Here is a 27,123-nt window from a genome sequence, read left to right on the forward strand (position 1 = left end):
TATAGAAGCTACTTTAAACAAATGGTACATCCGAAGATACCGCTGCACCAATCCACTTCCCAGGACACTATGTCCTGTAGTTTTAGGTACTCATTGACAACAATGTGGTGTATTTTTGTTAGAATATGAATGCTTCCATCAAATACTTTTTGGAAATCACCAAGGTCCCTCATATAACTGTTTTAGGTGTTTGCATCTTGAGTCCCCAGTTAATTTGCTTTTAATTTCTGGGACATGCAATGACGTGAACTACGAGCAGATCCAACAGAACAATAGTTTGAGAGGAAAACAATACTTCATCCAGATAATACTCTATTTCACAGTGTTATCAGTGTGTGCATACAGACTGACGTAGGAGTCTGAGGGTAGCCAAGTTTATTTTAGCCTTAAGTGAACCGTTCTAAGACGGTGAGGTGGCATACCAGTAGTCAGTTTCTTTGGAATCATGTGTGGATCGGCCGGCCGCGGTGGTCTAGCGGTTCTAGGCGCGCAGTCCGGAACCGCGCGACTGCTACGGTCGTAGGTTCGAATCCTGCCTCGCACATGGATGTGTGTGATGTCCTTAGGTTACTTAGGTTTAGGTAGTTCTAAGTTCTAGGGGACTGATGACCACAGATGTTAAGTCCCATAGTGCTCAGAGTCATTTGAACCATTTGAACCATGTGTGGATCAGGTACAATATACTGCACATTCCAAGAGCACTCACTGACATATCGTCAAGATGACCTGCAGGTGGTTAGTGACGCACTAAATTAGCCTTTCATTTCTGTATTCCTTATTCAGTATTTCTCACAGTGACTTATTTTTTAATACTTTGTTGTATAATATAACGACATTACATTAAGGATACAAAATTGCCACGTATATGCTCTAATCATCCACAGAAATATAAGAGGCGTTCAAAAATAAACGAACTGGAGTGTGGAATGCGCAAATCGGTGACAGGAGGATAATATCATGGCGTGTGTAATGAGGTGTAGTTCCGACCAGAGCGTGGAAGTTCACAGCCCGTCTCTGGGGGAACGCGTGCAAGTCACGTGACTGTACAGAGCTAGCAGCAGCATGCATCAATCGTCCAACGCTGCCAGTCGCATTGCAAACAGTGACATGCAGGCGTCAACAGAAGACCAAGGCGGCCCCCGTCTGATTCACTTCCTGCAGCACTGGGCGACAGTGAATGCCCAGCGTTACTCGCAAACCTTGACCACCCTTCGCCAAGCGATCAAATCAAAACAACCAGGCAATCTCACCCGAAGAGTCATTCTGCACCACGACAATGCAAAACCTCATACGGTCAACACAGTTGCGACACTCCTGCAGAAATTCAAATGAGAGGTTCTCGGCCACCCTGCATAGAGTCTGGACCTCTCTCCCTGTGGTTACGCCATTGTTGGTCCCCTTAAAAAGGCTCTGAGGCGCAAACGATTCAACTTGGATGACGACGCCCAGCTGTACGTGCGGAACTGGTTAACATCGCAGCACCGGGAATTTTGTGAGAGCCATTCACTGCCTTGTGTCACAGTGGGACAAGTGCCTCAACACCCAAAGTCAACACTTCAAACATACAAGTAGTGGTTTCTGTAATTATGCCTCCGGCTCGTTTCTTTTTGAACCCTCCTTATATATTTACTCAGCAAGCCACCACACTTTGTGTGGTGGAGGGTACGCAGTGAGCCAGATCCATTTTTCCCTTTCATACTCTACCTGAAAATGATACGTGGACAGGACTGAGTCACTATTCTCTATATATGAGCCCTATTTTTTGAAAAATTTTGATTTTGTAGTCATTACGCAAGGTGTATGTCGAAGGAAGTAACATATACATTTTTCGTACTGTAAATCAGTCTCACGTAATTTTGAAAGGAAATCCGTCTTAAATCGCTCCCACCAGACTCTAAATGTCTGTATCTCTCATTTATGATCGCTCAAATTGCTTGGGCATGTAATTCGGTGAAAGTCCAGATGATATAAATGAATCTGTTTTGAATGGCCAGACTGTCTGATTACTACCCGATCACTGCCCATTCGCCCTTTGCAGGGTCATGGCCGGTGGACGTGCGCCCAAAGAAAGTGCGGAAGCGACGCTGGATATGTATAGAGTATGACAGACGGTTGTCGTAGCGTTGTTTGTCATTGATTTTTGTTAGTGATTAAACAGGATGAAAACCATTTTAGTTATGTGAACCGTAACAAGTCCTATACTCTACTCTCTCTCAGTTCAGTTACGACCCATTTGAAGGCACATTTCTCCAAAACATGCTAGAGTGTAAGATCTGAAACATTACTAGCTTCAGTGGAATGTAAGGAGACTAAAACCTGCGTAGAAACGTGTGTCAGTGATCTACGCCCATTTACATTAGCAAGGGCAGAGGATTTCATCGTTGATATTACGAGCTTGTGGACAACAGTTTACATTTCGGATGGGTGGACGTCACCAACACTCTCACTGATTGTAAAACAGTGTCACACAACAACGAAAGACGGACCCATGAAATACGGCCAAATATAATTAGGGCAATGTTGAGGCCGAAGGAACAAATGTCTGTTCGTGTACGTCAGATACGTGGGACGATTCATACCGGGAGAGATGTTACCTAACTGCACACTTTGTTTTCCACGATTTGACACTGAGACATATCATGATGACAATTTACTTTTTTGAGAAGAAAAAAAATTGGAAATGTATTCAGATCACGTTGTTTAATTTAGAAGTTTGTGAAACAATAAACTTCTCTTATTTTTAACTTACTGGGTGGTAAAATTCGCGCCGGCCGTGGTGGCCGAGCGGTTCTAGGCGCTACAGTCTGGAACCGCGCAACTGCTACGGTCGCAGGTTCGAATCCTGCCTCAGGCATGGACGGGTGTGATGTCCTTAGGTTAGTTAAGTTTAAGTAGTTCTAAGTTCTAGGGGACTGATGACCTCAGATGTTAAGCCCATAGTGCTCTACTGAGCGAGGTGATGCCGGCACGGTAGCTCAGCGTGTTCGGTCAGAGGGTTAGCAGCCCTCTGTAATAAAAAAACTGAGCTAATCGATCAACAACGAACTTAAACGGATGTCTTACGACGTCCGCCCCGAGCACATGCAACGAACAATAGCGAACAAAGAAAGCCGGCATGGTAGCTCAGCGTGTTCGGTCAGAGGGTTATGTGCCCTCTGTAATAAAAAAAACTGAGTTAATCGATCATCAACGAACTTAAACGGATGTCTTACGACGTCCGCCCCGAGCGGACTCAACGAACAAATGCAAACAGAATGAGATTAAAAATAAATAAATAAAGGTGGCGCAGTGGTTAGCACACTGGACTCGCATTCGGGAGGACGACGGTTCAATCCCGTCTCCAGCCATCCTGATTTAGATATTCCGTGGTTTCCCAAAATCGTTACAGGCAAATGCCGGGATGGCTCCTTTGAAAGGGCACGGCCTATTTCCTTCCCACTCCTTCCCTAACCCGAGCTTGCGCTCCGTCTCTAATGACCTCGTTGTCGACGGGACGTTTAACACCAGCCACCACCACCACCATAGTGCTCATAGCCATTTTTTTTTTAAATTCACGCCAGTGCCTACAGGTTTTCGGATGTAAATTTCAATTCATAAAGGCAGAGCATTTTATAAAAATTAGTAATGTGACATTTCATTCCGAAATCGACCATCACTGCACTGGTTGGGAGATACTGTCTACTGTACGTGGTACATAGTGGTGTTAAATGCGTTCACACCCTTCAGCATTTAGCGTTTTGAAGCGTATTAAGGATACCAGAAAGAAGGTCATTAATAAGTAGATACATTGTTACCAAAACGATGCGTAATCTACAAACTCACATGGGTCCTCAAGATTAGACAAATATGTGTGGATTTCACAGTGAGCAACCGGATATTAGGATCTTAATACACAAAGACTGATAAGACAACAACTCTTTCATGATTCCGACAAGGGTAATAACTTTTAGTCTACAGCACGATGGAATGAAAAAATAACATTCGTCAGGCTCATCAGCATCCATTCAGTCATAACTAAGTAACCTGTGAGGTTCCATTTCGCAATGTGGAAAAATACTGCCTCAAGCCTGAGTATTGTGAGTAAACTGGGCCAAAATTTCCCAAGCATTTCCGAAATACTTGAACAGTTAACCTAAACTTCACCACGACAAGAATATTAATCATCTCACCCAATTTTTTCATTACTGTGGCATTTCTAGATCAGATCAAACCGACAGCAGACAAAGCCAGTCATCCTCTCAGAGCAGAATTCTCTCCAGACAGCACAGACACGGAACAGTACAAAAAGTAGGACCAAAATGGCAGAAGACAAGTCAAATAGTAAGACCTCGTGGCGTCCAAACCATTAACGCTTCCCATAGGCTAAGAGACAAACTGGCCTTCCAAAGATGCGGAAGTGCCTTGGCGAACACGCAAAGAGATTGCAGAAAAGCTTGTTTCGATCAGTCGAAGCTGAGTTTAATAAGAATACGCAAAAGATTGTAAAGATAACAGTCGTAAGCAGCTAAGAAAAAACATAGTGCGAAAATGTGAAATTGTCGAGTGAACAGACAACTTTCAACTCTAACAACGAAAAACATGCTCGCATCGTAAAACCACCTCCTCCGTACTTCATTGCTGAAACCACACATGATACTAGGTAACATTCTTCAGCCAACTCTTACTTAAAATATACTGGTACTGATAGGAGATTAGTGTTATAGCATGTGTACGTACACACACACACACACACACACACACACACACACACACACACACACACACACAAGCGCGCGCGCGCGCTCACGCACGCACGCACACACATTGTAGGCAGAATATACGCAAAGCAACACCGTATTATCAGTGGCTTGTGTCCTGGCGAAGGTGCACTTACACAAAAGACTGATGATTCTCGGGTAGTGCGTGAATAACTTTATCAGCACAAAGGATGAAGAGCAAAGTTCTTCATAATACTGATTTCGACAGAAACTTTCGGATCCTCTTGATCCAACAGAAAGGTAACGAAATAAGTCTGCTGTGATGCAACTCTACATACTCACACTATGAGTTTTACAAGAATACCATTTCCTTGGACACCCAATGATGAGAGTGCAAGCATCAGAGGAGGCGCCTGTGGCCTACGAGAGGCTGGGCTGGATCAAAGCCGGCTGCCGGAGGCGCAGCTTCCGAAGAGGATGGCCGGCGGCTCGGTGTGGTTGCTTGTACGGAAGTTGCTGGTACGGCCTGTGTTCGGCATAGACCCGAGGCGTGAGCTGAGCTGGATGGGCAGAAGCACAGGCGGTGTGAGCTCGACTAGCCTCTGCAGCCTGCTAGTGTTTCTTCCTTCATTGTTATTGCATTCCCCTTCGCCCCATATAGGTGGCGGGGGGGTTGTGGTCTGTCAGCGGTAAAGTCAACCCGCTCTTCCGCCACTTGACAATAAACCCAAATGAGATAAGAAACACTGAACAGGAAGGTGAGATATTTACAATCAATTTAAAAATAAGTTCTAAAGATGAAAAAAATTGATGTTCTTTATATATAAGAGACATGACTTCCTTCGCTTTTAGTTAAAGGATATTTTTTATTTGTGGTAAGTTCTTAAAGGATCAAACTGCTGAGGTCATCGGTCCCTAGGCTTACACACTACTTTATCTAACTTAAACTAACTTACCCTGAGGACAACACACACACCCATGCTCGGTGGAGTAATCGAACCTCCGACTGGGAGAGTCGCACGAACCGTGGAAAGGCCCCTAAGACCACGAGGCTACGCTGCGCGTCGCGTTTAGTTAAAAATAGGTGTTAAAGATAAAAAGAAAGCAATAAGCGTACATTTAAAAACACGATGCAGAACAACGGCGTTAAAAATTAGACCTTTACTGGCACTGAAACAGGAAGCACCTGCTATATGATATGGTGTGTGTTGTTGAGCGGAAAAAGGTTGGCGGTTGCGGAGGGTTGAAGGCACGTCGTACAAGAATTGAGGACTGGGGTTTGAGTGGCTATTGGAATGCAAAAGGGGTGGAACATATGCGGTAACGGTGAGATTAAAATTTGATGGGGAATAGGGGTTCGGGAAAGAAGGGTGGAAAGGGGAAGGGGGGCTGAGGTAGGGAGAGAGAGGGAGCCGTGACGAGAATGACCGGGTGGGGTGGGTTTAAAGTTGATAGGATTGGTGAAAATCGGGATGGAGTTCCTGTTAGTGCTCCAGCCGCGTGTTAAATACAAAAAGGAGGAGGAAAGATTTCTGCGCGGCGCTAGGTCACCAATTGACTTACGTAGCAATGTAGTCCCTACGACTGTAGCTCCGCTGTTGATGCAAGGTTGGCGCCTCTAGTGGACAATGGCTTCTTGACATGCGTGATTGTGTTAACGGCCATGATGTTGACAAGCATGAGGTGCATGGGCGGCAGAGTACTGAATGGTTCGACGGATGTGACATACGTCTGTATCGCCGACCGGCACGACTCGCTGGTTGCGAGTGCAGCGCTGGTAGCTGCATTGCAGGCGAATGGCTGGATACTGTTGTTGTTGTGATCTTCAGTCCAGACACTGGTTTGATGCAGCTCTCCATGCTACTATATCTTGTGCAAGCTTCTTCATCTCCCAGTACCTACTGCAATCTACATCCTTCTGAATCTGCTTAGTGTATTCATCTCTTGGTCTCCCTCTATGATTTTTACCCTCCACGCTGCCCTCCAGTACTAAATTGGTGATCCCTTGATGCCTCAGAACATTTCCTACTAACCGATCCCTTCTATTAGTCAAGTTGTGCCACAAATTTCTCTTCTCCCCAATTCTATTCAATACTTCCTCATTAGTTAGGTGGTCTACCCATCTAATCTTCAGCATTCTTCTGTAGTTCCACATTTTGAAAGCTTCTATTCTCTTCTTGTCTAAACTATTTATCGTCCATGTTTCGCTTCCATATATGACTACACTCCATACAAATACTTTCAGAAACAGCTTCCTGACACTTAAATCTATACTCGATGTTAACAAATTTCTCTTCTTCAGGGATGCTTCTTTTACCATTGCCAGTCTACATTTTCTATCCACCCTACTTCGACTATCCTCAGGTATTTTGCTTCCCAAATACAAATCTCACCTACCACTTTCAGTGTCTCATTTTCTAACCTAATTCCCTCAGCATCACCTGATTCAATTCGATTAAATTCCATTATCCACGTTCATTTTACATGCTTCTTTCAAGGCACTGTCAAATTCCGTCCAGTTGTTCTTTCAGGTCCTTTGCTGTCTCTGACAGAATTACAATGTCGTCGAACCTCAAAGCTTTCATTTCTCCTCCATGGATTTTAATACCTACCCAAAATTTTTCTTTTGTTTCCTTTACTGCTTGCTCAATATACAGATTGAATAACATCGGGGATAGGCTACAACTCTGTCTCACTACCTTCCCAACCACTGCTTCCCTTTCGTGCTCCTCGACTCTTATAACCGCCATCTGGTTTCTGAACAAATTGTAAATAGCCTTTCGCTCCCTGTATTTTACCCCTGATACCTTCAAAATTTTAAAGAGAGTATTCCAGTCAACATTGTCAAAAGCTTTCTCTAAGTCTACAAATGCTAGAAACGTAGGTTTGCTTTACCTTAATCTATCTTCTTAGATACATCGTAGGGTCAGTATTGCGTCATCTGTTCCAATATTTCTATGGAATCCAAATTGATCTTCCCCGAGTTCGGCTTCTACCAGTTTTTCATTCGTCTGTAAAGCATTCGCGTTAGTATTTTGCAGCCTTGACTTATTAAACTGATAGTTCGGTAATTTTCACATCTTTCAACACCTGCTTTCTTTGGGATTCGCGTTATTATATTCTTCTTGAAGTCTGAGGGTATTTCGCCTGTCTCATACATCTTGCTCACCAGATGGTAGAGTTTTGTCAGGGCTGGCTCTCCCAAGGCTGTCAGTAGTTCTAATGGAATATTGTCTACTCCCGGGGTCTTGTTTCCATTTATGTCTTTCAGTGCTCTGTCAAACTCTTCACGCAGTATCATACCTACCATTTCGTCTTCATCTACATCCTCTTCCATTTCCATAATATTGTACTCAAGTACATCGCCCTTGTATAGACCCTCTATATACTCCTTCCACCTTTTTGCTTTCCCTTCTTTGCTTAGAATTGGGTTTCCATCTGAGCTCTTGATATTCATACAAATGGTTCTCTTTTCTCCAAAGATCTCTTAATTTTTCTGTAGGCAGTATCTGTCTAACACCTAGTGAGATATGCCTCTACATCTTTACATTTGTCCTCCAGCCATCCCTGCTTAGCCATTTTGCACTTCCTGCCGATCTCATTTTTGAGACGTTTGTATTCCTTTTTTCCTCTTTCGTTTACCGCATTTTTATATTTTCTCTTTTCATCAATTAAATTCAACATTTTTCTGTTACCCAAGGATTTCTGCTAGCTCTCGCCTATTTACCTACTTGATCCTCTGCTGCCTTCACTATTTCATTCCTCAAAGCTACTCATTCTTCTTCTACTGTATTTGTTTCCCCCATTTCTGTCAAATGCTCCCTTATGCTCTCCCTGAAACTGTCTACAACTTCTGGTTTAGTCAGTTTATCCAGGACCCATCTCCTTAACTTCCCACCTTTTTGCAGTTTCCTCAGTTTTAATCTACAGTTCGTAACCAATAGATTGTGGTCAGAGTCCACATCTGCCCCTGGAAATGTCTTATACTTTAAAATCTGGTGCCTAAATCTCTGTCTTACCATTATGTAATCCATCTGGAACCTTCTATTATCTCCAGGCCTCTTCCATTTATACAGCTTTCTTTCATGATTATTGAACCAAGAGTTAGCTATGATTAAGTTATGCTCTGTGCAAAATTCTACCAGGTGGCCTCCTCTTTAATTTCTTACCCCGATCCCATATTCACCTACTACGTTTCCTTCTCTTCTTTTTCGTATTATCGAATTCCAGCCACCCATGGCTATTAAATTTTCGTCTCCCTTCACTATCTGAATAATTTCTATGATCTCGTCATCCATTTCATCAATCTCTTCGTCATCTGGAGAGCTAGTTGGCATGTAAACTTGTACTATTGTGTTAGGCGTCGGTTTCGTGTCTATCTTGGCCACAATAATGCGTTCACTATGCTGATTGTAGTAGCTTACCCGCATTCCTATTTTTTATTCATTATTAAACGTACTCCAGCATTACTCCTATTTGATTTTGTATTTATAACCCCGTATTCACCTGACCAGAAGTCTTGTTCCTCCTGCCACCGAACTTCACTAATTCCCACTGTATATAAGTTTAACCGATCCATTTCCATTTTTAAATTTTCTAACGGACCTGCCCGATTAAGGGATCTGACATTCCACGCTCCGATCCATAGAACGCCAGATTTCTTTCTCCTGATAACGACGTCCTTTTGAGTAGTCCCCGCTCGGAGATCCGAATGGGGGACTATTTTACCTCCAGAATATTTTACCCAAGAGGACGCCATCATCATCGTTTAACTATACAGTAAAGCTGCATTCCCTCGGGAAAAATTGCGGCTGTAGTTTCACCTTGCTCTCAGCCGTTCGCAGTACCAGCACAGCAAGGTCGTTTTGGTTAGTGTTACAGGGCCAGATCAGCCAAACATCCAGACGGTTGCCCCTGCAACTACTGAAAAGGTTACTGCCCCTCTTCAGGAACCACACGTTTGTCTTTCCTCTCAACAGATACCCCTCCGATGTGGTTGCACCTACGGTACGGCTGTCTGTATCGCTGAGGCACACAAGCCTCGCCACCAAGATCCTTGGTACAAGGGGGGAGGCGCTGAATACTACAGAACGGAAAATCGAATATTGTACATCACTTTTGAGCAGTCCATCATCAGTGAGTTACGCGTTAGTCTTATATGCGGATATTGCGACAATAGTGAATCAGTACATCACTTGTAACAGACTGTGACCCTGTGTTGCTAAGCAAGTCGCCAAGCAGGTTGGCAGTGGATAACCAGGTTTCACAAGTACTCTTAAAATGATTTTTCCATATAGCCGGGGCACCCAGAGAATATGTGGTGCCCTTTTCTTCTTTACAAGAGCATAAGGTGCGTGTATGATGTGATTTTTACAGAAACATGCGTGGTTAAATTTGAGTCTGACTGTTAGAGAGGCGAGATGTCTAGGGATTGAATTAGTATGAGATTTTGTGGAACAAGCGGACCATCGGATGAATTGTTGCGTACTGCTTGCCTTTGCGTTTCTTTGTTTTCTTCCGATCCCGTTCCTAGCGTTCTATCATGCGTCTATGTAGGCATCTCTGCAGGCCGTACTCTGGATTCCGGTCAAGACGGCATTCCATGTTACAAGAGCTCCTTCTTCTAAGCGGACAACTGCTTCGTTGCCAGTGATCCCAAAGTGTGATTTCACCCAAGAGTAAGTAACGGAATGGCCTCCTTCACGCATCAGTTCCAGCACTTTGATAATCCTCTATACAATGGGATTGTAGGTCAAACAGATGCAAAAACTTTTATGTACTGCACGAGCAGATAAAGGCACAGGGTAGGTAATACATTGGTGCTGTCATCCGTTGTTATCAAGTGTTTCCAGCATCAGAGCAAGTTTCGTGGTCATGATACTTGCCTTTTCTGACAATTTTAGTACCCTAGCCTTGTGCAAACATGGTTTGCAAGTACATACTTCCGACAGAGTCACTGGTCTTAGATCCATCAGTGTAGAAAATGTCTTAAAATTTGCGCCGCCGGCCAGTGTGGCCGAGCGGTTCTAGTCGCTTCAGTCTGGAACCGCGCGACCACTATGATCGCAGGTTCGAATCCTGCCTCGGGCATGGATGTGTGTGATGCCCTTAGGTTAGTTAGGTTTAAGTAGCTCTAAATTCTAAGGGACTGATGACCTCAGATGTTTAGTCCCATAGTGCTCAGAGCCATTTCAAAATCGGCACCAATGTTTTATTGTTAATGAGAGGCTCATGGTCGAAGGTAACACCAGTTATAACGCTTACATTAGACAATTTCAGTCGAAATGCGACGCTAAAACTGTTTAATCTAGATGAATGTCTGGAAGAAACTGGGCGCCCGGTCGGCGCTTGGGCACGCAGGTCGCTCTCTGTCGTCTAAGGGCACGTTCCCCCACCGTCCCGTTTCGCTGTCTGAGTGGTAACTACAAACGCGGTGCTTAGACAGCAGAATAGTCGCGCATAGAACGCAGACCGGCTTGCATGCTGCTTAAAGTTGAGTTTGCAGCTGCATTATGCCAGTACTACTGCGCGAGCCACATTTTGCCATGTAAAATTCTTGTAACATTTCACCTGAGATATAGAAAAAAGAGGCAAAAACCAGTAGTGTTTATGGATTGCTACTAGGGGTGGAATAAATTATCGTAACTACGTGTGAAAGAGAAAAGGATTTATTACTTAGCACTTCTATAGTGACAGTGCAATGGCTCCAATTCTCAACAAAATATATCAGAAACAAAACAAAATTGTCATCATTATTTAACCAATTTTGTTTCGCTGTAGGCATAAGAAATTGATGTCTGGTGAAAACTGTCGCCACACTGATTTGTGCAGGGCGTTTTATCAGACTGTCGTCACTCAGGTTGTCGCGTAACCGTGCATTATTTAGTTTCATTATCGCAAAATATCAGCCATACATATAAGTTGATCCAAACGTGGATATCACTTTTGAGGTTTTGTTATAGAGACGTAGAAACTCTTCCAGAGGAAAAGTTTCGCAGAACTCAAAATGGTTCAAATGGCTCTGAGCACTATGGGACTCAACTTCTGAGGTCAAAAAAAAAAAATGGTTCAAGTGGCTCTGAGCACTATGGGACTTAACATCTGTGGTCATCAGGCCCCTAGAACTTAGAATTACTTAATCCTAACTAACCTAAGGACATCACACACATCCATGCCCGAGGCAGGATTCGAACCTGCGACCGTAGCAGTCGCGCGGTTCTTCTGAGGTCATCATTCCCCTAGAACTTAGAAATACTTAAACCATATAACCTAAGGACATCACACACATCCATGCCCGAGGCAGGATTCGAACGTGCGACCGTAGCGGTCTCGCGGTTCCAGACTGTAGCGCCTAGAACCGCATGGCCACTCCGGCCGGCTCGCAGAACTCCTGGACAGTTGTAACGTAACAGAATTTGTCTCTTAAGCGAGAATGACATTGCGGATCCCTCAGTTCCATATGCAGATGAACGGGCGCGTTAAACTGATACGGCAAATGATTTTGAAAACGGCTGAAAAACAGGAGCGCAGTTGGCTGCAACCTGAAAAAAATTCGATAACAGTTCCTGTATTTCTTCCAACACCGAAATAGATTGCTCAAAATTCGCATTATCTTTAACACCAGACAACTTAGGGAATGGGCAATGTTTTTTTCAGGAAGCTCTCCCTCGCACAATGAGCTATTCATTTTAAATGCATACAAATTTCCCATTAAATGAGATATTAATTTCTTCTTGTCTTGGAACGACTTATTGAGGGTGTGGAAGTGCGCAGTCAAGTCAACTAAAATTGTGAGGTCTGCGGTCCATTTCGAATCATCTAATGTTGGTTCCAGCTTTCCTTTTTCCTTAAACATAGAACCGTATCAGGTCTTCACCAGTGCTTGATTTTGGCCGTAACAGCATCGTGGCATCTCACAGGGAATTATTTTCGAACTCACTGGCACAAGTCGGTACCGGAGATTTAAAAAAGTACATCTTTATTAAATCGGAGTGTCATTACAATTTGCCGCTGCGCCTGCACCAGTGAACGTGACATTGGGTGACCAACGTGATGCATTGGGCAGGAGCTTAAGGCGAGGTACTGTTTGTGTGTGTGTGTGTGTGTGTGTGTGTGTGTGTGTGTGTGTGTGTGTGTGTGTGTGTGTGTGTGCGCAGTATAACCAATGTAATCTGAGCTTTATTCCGAAGATGTTATCAGTACATATCGCTAACTTTCGTGTGGACCGTGTTTTGTATCGAGCAGAACTTGGCACTAAAGTGACACTCTTGCGGGGACAGACGGTAGCACCTGTTGCTTATACCAAATCTTCTGGTTTCCTTGCTTTGATATTAAGAAACAGTGTTTTGCGAAAATCTTCACCCGAAGAAGATAGATGCGAAACTCACTGAAACTTTGCGAGAAGATGACGCCACCACTCTGCTGACAACCCGACAATATTCTGCCAAATGATTTCTCGTTTTAAGTTTTATCACAAGTTTTTAAAGATCGAAATCTGTGATTTTTATGGCTGAAGCTTGAAGGGGTGGGGGAAGGGGGGCATTATATGATTGAGGATGCCAAATGATTTCTCGTTTTAAGTTTTATCACAAGTTTTTAAAAATCGAAACCTGTGATTTTTATGGTTTAAGCTTGAAGGGGTGGGGGACGGGGGGGGGGGGGGAGCATTATGTGATTGAGGAGACGCATTCCGGCACCTATAATTTTAGAAGTCAAGCACTTTTTTAAATCGAAAAATCGTTCCAGGTGTTCCCCTCGACTTACCCAACGTATTTTTCAGTAGTAAATCACGTCCCCATACTGTTCCTGCAGTTCCATCAAAACTAGTTGAAACTGTCGATATAATAATCCATGAGGCTTTAGATAATTTGCTATTCCGCCCACCAGTTTCATGAGATGATCCGTCCGTGCAAATTTAATAGAATGTGTGAAACAGTAAATTCAACTGTCTGTTGATCGTTGAAATTTTTTGAGCGGCAGTGCTGCGAAACCACCGCTTGCTCTCCATCGGTAATAACTGAGACCAAAGTGATCCAACTGTTTCAGCTGCCTCTTCAGCAGTTTTCAGTAAGACGATTTCTCTCGTTGTGTCTCATTGCAACCAAATCTAACAGGTCTTCTGTCATGTGCGCATAGCTGTCGTCACAAGTTGTGCCGTGTCTGAAACGTCGATCGACTGCTCCAGAGCAGTCGAGAACGCAGTTAACTTGCTGTAATTGTGAATTAACCGATTGTAGGCATTCACTGACATGACAGCTGCGCGGTGTGTTATTGTTTTTCACGAAAGACTAACTTCGGAAAACTTCTGTGCTTTCAATGGCGTCACGAGTTCCGATACCTCTCCATCGCTGAAAGGTTTATTAGATCCGACAATTTTGAGCGTTATTTTGTAATTGCTTTTAGTGACGGTCTGCTACAGATGATTGCGCGCTAGCAATATGAGACCAAAGAAGAGATAGGCAACACACTGGTTTTGTACAAGAAAATAAATGCAAATACAAACAACGCAAACACAATGATTTTCATGGGTTACTCAATCTGCGATCGGTTCGCTATGCAGAGTTGCGCCTTTTTAGGTCCACCAACTTGTTTCGTCTTTTATCGCCAACTAAACTTATAATTCCTTGTACACTGGGGTGTAATACTGTTCTATAGCGTATCCGCAGAGCCCGGCGATTATGCGACTGTATAACAGACACTGAGAATTTTCACCCTTGTCTTCGAAAAAGTAGTGTAATTCCCATTCCCATTTAAATGCTCGTGGCAATACGTCGCTAAGCTGCCTCTCTTCGAGTTTATGTGACATTCTACGAACTACTGCTCCTTCAAACGACAAGCAAATTGCCGACATTTGTGGCCGAGTGGTTTTAGGCGCTTCAGTCCGGAACCGCGCGACTGCGACGGCCGCAGGGTTCGAATCCTACCTCGGGCATGGATGTGTCTGATGTCCTTAGGTTAGTTAGGTTTAAGTAGTTCTAAGTTATAGGGGACTGATGACCTCAGATGTTAAGTCCCATAGTGCTCAGAGCTATTTGAATTATTTGAACAAGCAAATTGCGAGAAATACACAGAGCAGGCACTTCGAAAAATACCGCAGTATATGCCGGAAGAAACAGTGCCGCGTGTCCCTACTATATGAAATGTCGCGCCGTACTGAATACTTTCGAGAAGGATCGAGCTAAGGGGAGACCGACCGAGCCTCGGCCCACACATTGCGCACGAGGGCAATTTGGTGCGGCGCGGCCGTCCTGCTGTAGGTGCTCGAACGATCTTCCTTGTATCTAAATACACTTGGACTAGGGGAGGAAGACTAATTGTGACCCAGAAATGTCCAGTTAAGCACTGTATGTATAGGTTTCAAGAGATAGAATTTACATTGTTGGATTCTTATTGATTCCTTCTAAGAAAAAATTTGGTGCGGAGATACCACCGGTGTATATTTTTAACCAAGGGTGCATTGACAGCGGTGGAGCGCCTTGTTCCCCAAAAAAAGTTACCAGTGTTTCGTATTGGCATTTACTAGTTCTGACAAAATAACGCCAGTTCATATCTATAATAACCTACGCCATAATCAATTATTGGTCGTACCATCGTACAGTGAACTGTTAGTGCCGTGCCGACTTTTGAGCCCCACCCAAGACCCGTCGTTGCTCTAAAAATATTGACATCTATCTCGCATTTCTTAACCTCACATTAAGTGTGCATCTTCCCAGGGTATTTGACCATCATCTTCGAAGGGAAGCAGTACAAACATAGTGCTACTATCGCTGGCAGATTCGCTCTGTGCTTCGGACACAATAATGCTTTTAATAGAGCTGTGCATATATCTAAACCAGCTGTGCATACATCTAAAACAAGCTCATTTATACCTCTTCATTCCGTTCCACGACATACCTACCCTGGCGTGTAAATTCGTAAGGAGAGGCCCAATTCTCTTTAAAATTTATTCACGTGGTAGAGGGTCTGTACCGAGTACTTGGAGTTAACAATATAATGTTTTGGGAAGAAAATAAAGAATTTTATTAGCATAATGAATTTGCATCTTCTGTTACGAATTAATAATATCACTTCTAAGTGATGACAGTCAATCTCAGTACATGTATTACAACACAGTTCATTGACCAAAGTGAACTATGGATTAAAAATCATGTAGTCCCATAGCTTACACGCATTATATATGACAGGGTTATGACTGTCACTCCAACAGAACTATCCACAATCTATTATGAACATTTTACGGGCTAACTGATGAAAATTCTCGTTCGTGATTTAAAACCATTTTCTCAAGATCTGCTATGCAAAAAGTTGTTTCTAGAGAACAATGGCTAGCATCCGGTAGCATGAAAGACGCAGTTTCTCGCAAATTTCTAGGATTGCCGGCAAGTTTCTTCCAATTGGAACGTCGCTTCATGTAAAGATTTCTCTCTACATTCGTCTTTCTTTAGGGCGTTATGCTCCACTGCATCGTACAATAAATGAATGACTGAAAATTTGTGTATTCAGTAGCGCCAGCAGTCATTTGTTAAAAAACATGAACTGGTTGCAGGCAGTCGGTCGGAGTGGCCGAGCGGTTCTAGGCGCTACAGTCTGAAACCGCGTGACCGCTACGGTCCGAGGTTCGAATCCTGCCTCGGGCATGAATGTGTGTGATGTCCTTAGGTTAGTTAGATTTAAGTAGTTCTAAGTTCTAGGGGACTGATGGCCTCAGAAGTTAAGTCCCATAGTGCCCAGAGCCAGTTTTTTGTTTGCAGCAGTGTGCCTCACGCTAACTGCTCGTTCAGTAATAAGTACCACTCAAAATATTCCTTCCAGGCCATTGGTTCCTTATCTCCAAATGCATCTTTTAGGTTTCTCTAATGTTTGCGTAACCTTGACGCTAAAGATTCTGGACCTCCTGTATACAAGCTGATCTTTCGATGCATGCGGAATTGAGGATTTCAGGAATTACAGACAATCTGGCACACGGATTATTCAGCATTTCGTCCCATTTCAGCAACTGTGTAGTCAGCACAGCGATTCCCGGCACCACCAGAGTGTTGTTCTTGGCAGGAAAATCGGTACCGCCTGCATCCAGTCTCGTTAGGCCACTGAGGAAATACCCGATCGATTATCAGGGTTTCTTAGGTCAAGAAACGCGACAATGACCTGGAGAGCGATGTGCTGACCAACTCCCCACATGCCCTCTATAGCGCATCCTATGACGCCGTTGGCAGAGAACGACACGGAAGGGTCCGATTAGCCCATCTAGGGCCAGAACGCGGAACAGTTAGTCAGCATTTAACGAGAAAGTCATTTCTCTACTGGATCGACCACCTGTTGCCGAAATAGGCGGCTGCACTTGGGTGATGGAAGAGGCACTTGCGATGCACACATATACGAAAAAGTGCAAAGCTACCAGCTAAGACAGTGTTACCTAAGTCAGTGTCCTCTTTCATTTTATTCACGACTGAGGCTTTCCGTGTATTTTGTGACCAACGTATTTCATGTAGATTTAGCAGCTCGATGAAATCTTACTACAGGATTATTTTAGGTATGAGTTACGTGGTTTTATGTTCTTCTGCCTTGTTTGTGAGCTAGAAAACGTGGTGATTACTCCGTAAGTAAATATTTGTGTGAAAATAATATATAACTTCGATTCTTATCAGAATTATCTGTCTATCGATCAATTTTCCATAAACACCGAAAAACACCTTGTGTAATTAGGTGATCGTGTGGAACATTATCGGATGCTTTTTGGAACTCAATAATTTGCACCAAATTTGGTCCAGTTTATTATCTGTGTCTGTAGTTTTTAGAGTTTATCTTCACGATAGTCAGTAGTTACGCGGAGTGTATAGTATGTTGAATGAAGGGACTGCCATCAAGATTTTCAGTGGTTTTGGGGAAGCGATTGCTGTTGATAACTCACACAGTTACTCGAAAATTAAGCCTTAGCTCCACCTGATATAATGCCATAATTTCCCAATCTTTATCTGGACGATAACATAATATTCGACGTTTTTAAGATACAACTGCATTTCAAATGCTGTTTATAGTGACGAATAAATGTTGGAGTTCTAATTACTGCAATTATGTTGATACACGTCTTACGCTGCGCTTATGAACAATCACGAGTATCGTACCAGACGACTATATGGTGTGCTTCTGGGCCAACTTTAGATGCGATCAGACATCTCACCACCTAAGGTCTGCAAATTACTATTCTCAGAATCGCTGTGCTCGTCTGGGAATTTGTATTGAATAAAGCCATGCAGTTTCAATATTGTATGCTCACCCGTAGCTAGGTAGCGCTGAGGTAAGACACTGAATTGGTACTCGGAAGAGTAGCGGTTGAAATACCCGTCAGGCCTGCAAACTTAAGGTTCTGCGGGATTTTCTTAAATCGCTTGATGCAAATTGAGAGATAGTTACCAATCTGATCTAGTGCCCCGTCTCGAATGACCTTGTTGTCGACAATATGTTAAAGTTCTTCCTTGCTTGTTTACTCATATTTAGACTCACAGGAAACTTCAACCAAAGATACCGGTTACTATCGTTACACAAAAAAGCAGCAAAACGAAAGATAGTAAATTTATATTGAGGTTTGGAGTATTGTGCCACTGAGTAAACGATATCAAAAAGAATGTTGTCAGTTTCAGACTTTTTCTACATTGCAACATAATCGTCAATAATTTCCTTTGTTTACAGCTATACTTTTACTTTTTGATGAAATGTTGCAGACTGTGAGCTTCTTGTTATTTCATTATCAGGCCCCGTGGGATGAGAGCCAGAACTGCTTTAGTCAAATGAAACTATATGGGTCTAGTAACGTATTCAGGTCTCAAATATCTTTGATGTATATATGCAGACTGAGGCGACGAGTGAAAATTTGTATGAAGGACGGGACACGAACCTAGCACAGTGCCAAGGTAGCATAGTGGTTAGAGCATCTACCTAGCGAACAGAAGACCCAGGTTCGAATCCTGGCTTTGATACAAATTTTCATTCGTTGCTTTATGCTACATACGTACATCACAGATATTTGAGACTTGAAAATGGCCCTCGAACCAAATATTTTCACTTTATTAAAGCACCTATGCCTGGTTTTCAGGCAGGATTCCCCGTTTCGTTCGATGCTATTCCAATACAGTCATTGGGCTTTTTCAATTCTGTTCGAGTTAAGGGTGATTAAAAAGTGGATTGTGCAAAATTTCATTCGTCACTTCAGTCTGCATACGTACATGAAAGCTGCTTCGCCAGGCGACGTGTCAGTACTTAAGTTACAGAATTCTGATAAGAAAAAATAAAAAAAAACTATAGAATTTATAAAACATGAAAAAACTGCGAGAGAGTGAACGAACAAATCCGACATCACAGAAAAATGTTCTCAGTTACTGGGAGGAACTCGTGTATGGAACAGGACATTGCCACAAGTAAATTTTGAACACGTATTTAAAGACTTGGAATATACCACTCAATGTTTTCAGTCCTGCTGTAAGCATACTGAAAATTAAACTTTTCGAGTAATAGTTAAGCGAAGTGCAAATCCTCTATCCGTATAGTGGTTACTGATAAATATTTCTGTTTTTTTTAATAATTCTATATTACTATCACCAAATCCTACGATGGGGTATATGTATGTCGATGGCAGAGTTGTAATTCCGGGACACCTTACCAACAGCCTTCTAGAGGTATGAAAAACGACACAGCAGATCTGCCTGATCGCAACTTTTCTGGTTTCACAATATTCTTGGTGAGTGCACAGAGATTGTTCAGAAATACAGTACCATAGGAGATACTAGAGTGAAAGTAAGGAAGGTAAACAGGATTTCGCTTTTCAGTTTCAGGGGCAGTGAAAATTGTTCTTATACTGAAAATATTAGCATTCAGATTCTGCACAAGAACTTGAACGTTCGTCAGTACTAAGAATTTTAAATGGTTAATTTCATTGACTGTTTGATCAAAATTAAACAAAATAATTTCGCTTTTACGAGAGTTCAGAGACAGAAACTGCATGCATAGCCTCTTCTTTCAGCTAAGTGGTGTGCAGCGTGTGTACTATACTCCTTGTCCGTCGCAGTGACTTGCATGAGCTGCACTGGAACCGTGGATGCCCACGTAAATGTTTCCCGGATAATAATGGAGCCGCCGCCAGCTTGTGTCCCTCCCGCAATACAGGTGTCAAGGAGCAGTTCCCCTGGAAGACGACGGATTCGCGCCTTCCTATCGGCGTGAAGAAGAAGGTATCGGGATTCATGAGACCATGCAGCGCTCTGCCACTGCACCGACTCCCAGTGCCGATGGTCACGTACCCATTTCAGTCGTAGTTGCCGATGTGGTGTTAACATGTCACATGCATGGGTCGTCCGCTGCGGCGGCCTTAGAGTGTTCGTGCACTGTGTGTTCAGACACACTTGCACTCTGCCCACCATTAAAGGATGATGTTATTTCCGCCAAAGGTCGCCGCCTGTTCTGTATCACCTGTGTCTTGCCTGACTGCCCAAGCCGGCCGTTGTGGCCGAGCGGTTCTAGGCGCTACAGTCTGGAACCGCGAGACCGCTACGGCATGGATGTGTATGATGTTCTTAGGTTAGTTAGGTTTAAGTAGTTCAACGTCTAGGAGACTGATGACCTCAGGTGTTAAGTCCCATAGTGCTCACAGCCATTTGAACCGTTTTGGACATTGTCGTGTACCCGCTGCCAGCAATCACGTACGGTGGCTACATAACTGTCAATTCTTTCTGCAATATCACAGAAGGAACATCCAGCCCTATTACACGACCTCGTTCAATCTCAGTGAGGTGTTGATCATGGGGTCTTTGCCGCCTTAAACGCATTGCCGACCAACATCAGCTCACCAAGACCAATCTAAATGTAGCTAACATTCACGATCGTTACGACGTGTATTTAAAGCAAACCCGATTTGTATCCTCATATGCGACTGGGGCGAAATTTGTTTGGATATCGTCATCTACACGTAGAAACACGCCAGCCAACTTTCATTGACGTTGCACAACTCCTTGGTTGCCATTATATAGTAGTACACCACGATTCCTTCCATACTAGCAAAACAAAATTGTCTATCACAAAATTCCGGCCTCCGCATATTTCCGGCAGTAAATGGGCTTTAAAGATAGGCAGTCTGGGTACGCTGCAATCACATATACGGTAACTACATCTATTAGCGTGGATGAACTTTGCTGTGAAGTTGGTACAGTAAGTAACGTTTTGGGTTAGCATACATGAGACCAATGGTTTAATTCTGGGACGAGTTATAGTTTTTTTTTTCTTCTTGCCAATATTCTTCTGTCATATATACTATAGTACTTACCGTTTCCTAAGACACATGTATCCGACATTTATGTAGTACAGCGTTTTGAAACGGGGAACATAACAAGAACGTGGACAGACAAATCAGAAAAAGACGGTGGAAACAAATGACCTGTCGTTGGACAGAATAACTACAAAAATAATTAGAATTTCGAGATGCTAAATATGACTGCGCATTTAAATAACTCAACATCTATTAGTTATGTGAACTACATGCAGTACGTCCTCTCAGATGTAGAACATTAGCAACCAGTGACAATAATAAGTTCCATGTTAATGACCGCATGACTTTTATAAAAGAATACGTTGTCCGCGGAGCATATGCTCAAAGGGACTCCTGTCCACTTCCAAACGTTGCGCGACCCTCTGGATCATACAGCACTGGACGCCTCACAATATGGCTGCATCCACAGATACAAGAGCTACATGAACACGCGCTATCAGTCTCCCACATGTATCAGCGGAGCAGAACACACGTCCTCCTTCAAGTGTCCTCTCTGGAAGAAATCCAGTGGATGTCGGTCAGGAGAACGCCGAGTCCATACAAATGGGCTTCCCTGTTAGAGCCATTTCCCTGGGAATTTTTTGGCTAAATGCCATCGCACCTTCATTACAAAGTGTGCAGGCGAACCATCGCGTTGGGACTATAACCTATGCCGAACGTGAAGTGGAACATCTTCCAGTGCGTCAGGCAAATAGTTTGAGAGGAATGTATGATACCTTTATTCAGTCAACCGGTCAGGCAACAGGTAGGGATCCTAACACTTGTCTCCCAATATTCCGGCCCAGACGTCGATGCCAAAGCGAATTTGGTATCAACGGTTGCGGGTGACGAGTGAGCATGCAGTGTAAACATGTCATTGATCGCAGCGGGCTGTTCCACCTAGCGCACATCGCCTCTCTTACAACTTTTGTTCTGCATTATACATCCGGTATTGCTAATTGTGTAATGTTGGTTCTCGAATTACACTGTGTCCCTAACGGTAATGGACGTGACGTTTTTGCACAATTCCATCGATAATAGAAACATGCGGAGAAACTTAAAAACAGCTTGCGCTTATGAGACTCAATGTTGAAAGGTATATAATAATACAATAATCGGTAACGGCGTTTGGAAATTATTTGCAAAACATTTTGCTAGCTCTACTAACGACGTAAGGGCCTAACGAAATGTAATGGGCCTGATCGTGCCAAGAATAATATCTGGTGCTAATAGATGGGACCTTTGGGGGAGCCTACACAAAAAACAGGTTTGGAATCCAGTAGATTCAGTGATGCGAAAAAATTCGCGCCCATGACGTGCAAAAGTCTTCTTTAAAAGCAAATCAATAAAGACAATTGAACTTCGGTTTCTGTATTCGTAGTTCATAAGTGCAAATGCTATGTAGAAGACGCACTGTAATCGCTGTATGACGTTTAAGACGCCAGATATCGTACACCGTGGACTACATTTAGCAAATGAAAACGAATACGCCTTGACCTAGAATCGAACCCTCGACCTGCTGCATGCTAAACCAAAACAGTATCCGCTGCACCAACAGCACAGAACTACTTACAGTACACAAGTCCACAGTGTTGCCAGATTGCTAATCTTTAACGTCCATTTACTGCCGAAAAGTTGCGGACTTACAGGGTGGCAATTATTGAACTATATGAAATAAAATTGTCATAACTTCTGAACGGATAGCGTTAGGACGTTCAAACTGCACGGTTGGTCGCAGGGTATGACGGGAATTAGCAGGCGTGTATATGGTTTGGTTTAGCGATGGTGCCCATTTTCATATGGATGGGTTCGCCAATAAGCATGAGAATACGTATTTCGTGATCGAGAAGTCTCTTCACCAGCAACGGGTGACTGTGTGGTGTGCAGTGTTCAGTCACAGCAGTCACGGAATAATCGTCGCGATAATTCTTGATAGCACGGTGACTACCGAATGGTACGTGAAGGTTTCGGAAGATGATTTTATTCCCATTATCCACATTGAACCTGATTTCGACAAGATACAAGACGGAGCTCGACCCCAATGGAACATCAGAGTGTTTAATGTCATGGAGGAGCACCTTTGGGACCGCATTCTATTTCTGCGGTAACCAGAGGAGACTGACATTGGCCTCGATTGACTGCCATATTCTCCGGATCTGAACACATGCGACTCCTTTTTGTGGGGCTATATTAAATAGGTGTACAGCATTAACCCCAAAACAATTGCTGACTTGAAATCAGCCATTCAGGAGGTCAGCGACAGCATCGACGTTCCGGCACTTTAACAGGTCATGCAGAATTTCGCTATTCCACTGCCTTACATCAGCGCCATTGATGGAAGACGTATCAAACATGTCATAACCTAAATCAGAAAATCCTTAATGACGTCTACATGTCGAATAAAGTGTGTGCTCACCGTAATTTGTGGCTAATTAACGTTTTCTTTTCATATAGTTCAGTAATTGGCCCCCTGTATATTATACAGTAACCTAAAGACTTGGTTTATTTTATGAGAGCTTCCACAAAGGATTTGCCTGGTTCAAAAGATACTACAAATCTATTCCATATAAATATAAAAGGGCAATAAGAGTCACGGGTATTCGATACTGCATCCCTGATAATTTCCAAGACCTCGTGTAATGATGTAAGTTCTCTTACCCAGAGCTTAGCTTTCGCGCACTCATTTCCTAACCGATTCAGCTGTAGTCAATAGCTGTTGTACTTTAGTTTGTCACTCTGACATAAATTTCGGCAGTCCCTTTAATTCTTTCTAATTCAATAGTCCCTGGGCACAGAACGTAGATTTGTTTCAAAATGGTATGAACACCGCCATCAATTAGTTGGTCATACCCATATTTTCGAGTTTGGGAGGGAGCATTAGTCAATGATTAACAAGAAAAGAGGAAAAGAATATAGTAGAAGCAGAATGGATAGCTTTGAGAGATGAAATAGTGAAGGCAGCAGAGGACCAACCAGGTAAAAAGACGAGATCAGGAGAAATCCTTGTGTAAGACAATAGATATTCAATTTGGTCGCTGAAAGGATAAAATAAAAAATGCAATAAATGTAGTAGGCGAAAGCCAAAACAAATGTCTAAAAAATGAGATCGACAGGAAGTGCAAAGTGGCTAAGCAGGAGTGGCTAGAGGACTAATATAAGGATGAGGAAGCGTATATCACTGGGGGTTAGATTGATGCTATCTACAGGAAAATTAAAGAGACCTTCGGAGAAAAAAGAACCACGTGGTCCAAATGGCTCTGAGAACTATGGGACTTAACGTCTGAGGTCATCAGTCCCCTAGAACTACTTAAACCTAACTAACCTAAGGACATCACACACAGCCACGCCCGAGGCAGGATTCGAACCTGCGACCGTAGCGATCGCGCAGTTCCAGGCTGTAGCGCCTAGAACCGCTCGGCTACCCCATGTATGAATATCAAGAGCTCAGATTGAAAACCATTCTTAATCAAAGAAGGAAATCATAATGGTGGAAGAAGTATGTAGAGTGTCTACACAAGGGAGATGTACTTGAGGGCAATATTATGAAAACAGCAGAGGACGTAAATGCAGATGAGAAGAGAGATGTGAAACTGCCGGAAGAACTTGACAAAGAACTGAAAGACTGAAGTCGAAACAAGGCCCCGGGGGTAGACAACATTCCGTTAGAGCTACTGATAGCCTTGATAGAGACAGCCATCACAAAACCCTCAGATTAGAAGAAGAATATAATTATTTCAATGCCAAAGAAAGTAGGCGTTGACAGGTGCGGAAATCACCGAATTATGAGTTTAATAACTCACGCCTGTAAAATACTAACACTCACACTTTGTAGAAGAATGGAAAAACTGAGAGGAGACGTTATCGGGGAGGACCAGTATGAATTCTGGAGAAATGTAGGAACACGCGAAGCAATACTGACCCTACGACTTCTCGTAGAAGATAGGTTAAGGAAAGGCAAACCTACGTTTTTAGCATTTATGGACATAAATAAAGCTTTTGACAGTGTTGACTGGAATAATCTCTTTCAAATTGTTAAGTTGGCAGGGGTAAAATACAGGAGCCAGAGGCCATTCACAATTTGTACAGAAACAAGATAGCAGTTATAAGAGTCGAGAGGCACCAAAGATAAGCGGTGGTTGAAAAGAGAGTGAGACAGGCTTATAGCCTATCCCGGATGTTATTCAATCCATATATTGAGTAAGCAGTAAACGAAACAAAAGAAAAATCTGGAGTAGGAAATACAGTCCAGGGAGAAGAAATAAAAACTATGGTGTTAGCCGCTGACGTTGTATTTCTGGCACTTACAACAAGGACTTGGAAAGACAGTTGAACAGTATGGAGAGTGTCTTGAAAGAAGGGTGTAAGATGAACATCAACAAAAGCAAAACGTAGATAATGGAATGTAGTCGAATTATATCAGGTGATGCTGAGGGAATTAGATTAGGAAATGAGACACTGAAAGTAGTAGATGAGTTTTGTATTTGGAAAGCAAAATAACTGAGGATAGTCGAAGTAGGGAGGATATAAAATGTAGACTGGTAATGGCAAGAGAAGCATCCCTGAAGAAGAGAAATTTGTTGACATCGAGCATAGATTTAAGTGTCAAGAAATCCTTTTTGATAGTATATGTATGGCGTGTAGCCATGTATGGAAGTGAAACAAGGACGATAAGCAGTTTAGACAAACCAGTCTTTGGGCTGAGGACCACAACAACAAAATGTATTTTTGACGTAATACTATGCATTCATATTAACAATAGTATCTTATTTTGTGGTGTTACTTAGTCGTCACAGAAAGGAAAATGAATAAACTCTGGAATTTTTCTGAGAAGACTCCGAAAATGAGCGCATGCAGCTTTTGTTGAGCAGTGACTACATATTTTAACTTGCGGATTATTTGACAGCACCAGAAACATATTATTATAAATATTTTCAGTATTTTCATTGGCATAGATAAATTCGTTGCACCAGAATGTGACGCACCCTTAAACTTTTCCGATTTACTAACGACGTTACAGACTGCAGTTAATGCATAATTTGGTTGACCCATACACGTTCGACATTCCGTGCCCCCTGACTGCCCAATGATTCAGTTGTATGTAACTACTGGTAATTGCTGAATCAGGAAGTGGCAGCAAGGCAGAGACACATGAAGCGTGTGCAGTCATATTGTCAAGGAGATAACCGGTATGCCAACCGGAATAAAATATAAAGTGCAGCCCTTCTGCGAGCCGTGTCGCGACAGTCTGGTGGCGCGATGAGCAGGAATTCGAATGCAGCGCCGAAGGTTATTGTAGCTGTTGCCGCGTGCGTATACGGGCTTCGCTCTGACAGGTCCGGAAATTGAAGCGATCTGTAGGGCTTCGGGCGCCGAGGTCAGCTTTATTTCGTCGCCAGGGGAGCACGGCACCTGTTTAAGCGCTGCGCCTGCAGCATCGCAGATACCTCCCGCTTCTCACTCCCGATCACTCAGCGGCTGTGCTTTCTCAGAACAAACATAAAAGTGCGCCGCGAGCCCGGTACCTGCCGAAGTCACACCATGCCATTTGCAGGCAAACACTCGCTTTTGTTGAACTGTACGGGTTTCTTACGATGAGAATCATAATAACCTTGTGTAAAGTGTTAGAGAAAGCTTTTGCGTTCCGCTATATTTTCTTTTCATGTCGTAGTACAACATTCATAAAAAAAGGAGTAGTACGTTTAATATGTATCCCAGTTTACCCAAGGTGCAATACATAGAAAACACACAGTGATCTCATAAAATCAGTCCTTTCTGAGAACGATGTCTGAACAGGTTCCAGAACAGTAGCGCTAGGAAGAAAAGTCATAGAGCGTATTAGTATTGTATGTTGCGAACTCGGGAGCCAATGAATTGGCAACGCCCATACCATAATACTTCCTAAAGTTCGATTTCCGTGTTGTGGATGAATATGCATCAGTAATATGTGGCTTCCCTGGTCTATACCGCACACGGAATGGCTTTTGTTTGCTTAAGGACAAATAAATACACCAAAAATACCAGAATGAGATTTTCACTCTGCAGCGGAGTGTGCGCTGATATGAAACTTCCTGGCAGATTAAAACTGTGTGTCCGACCGAGACTCGAACTCGGGACCTTTGCCTTTCGCGGGCAAGT

This window comes from Schistocerca gregaria, chromosome X, assembly GCF_023897955.1.
Source record: "Schistocerca gregaria isolate iqSchGreg1 chromosome X, iqSchGreg1.2, whole genome shotgun sequence".
NCBI classification, from domain to species: domain Eukaryota; kingdom Metazoa; phylum Arthropoda; class Insecta; order Orthoptera; family Acrididae; genus Schistocerca; species Schistocerca gregaria.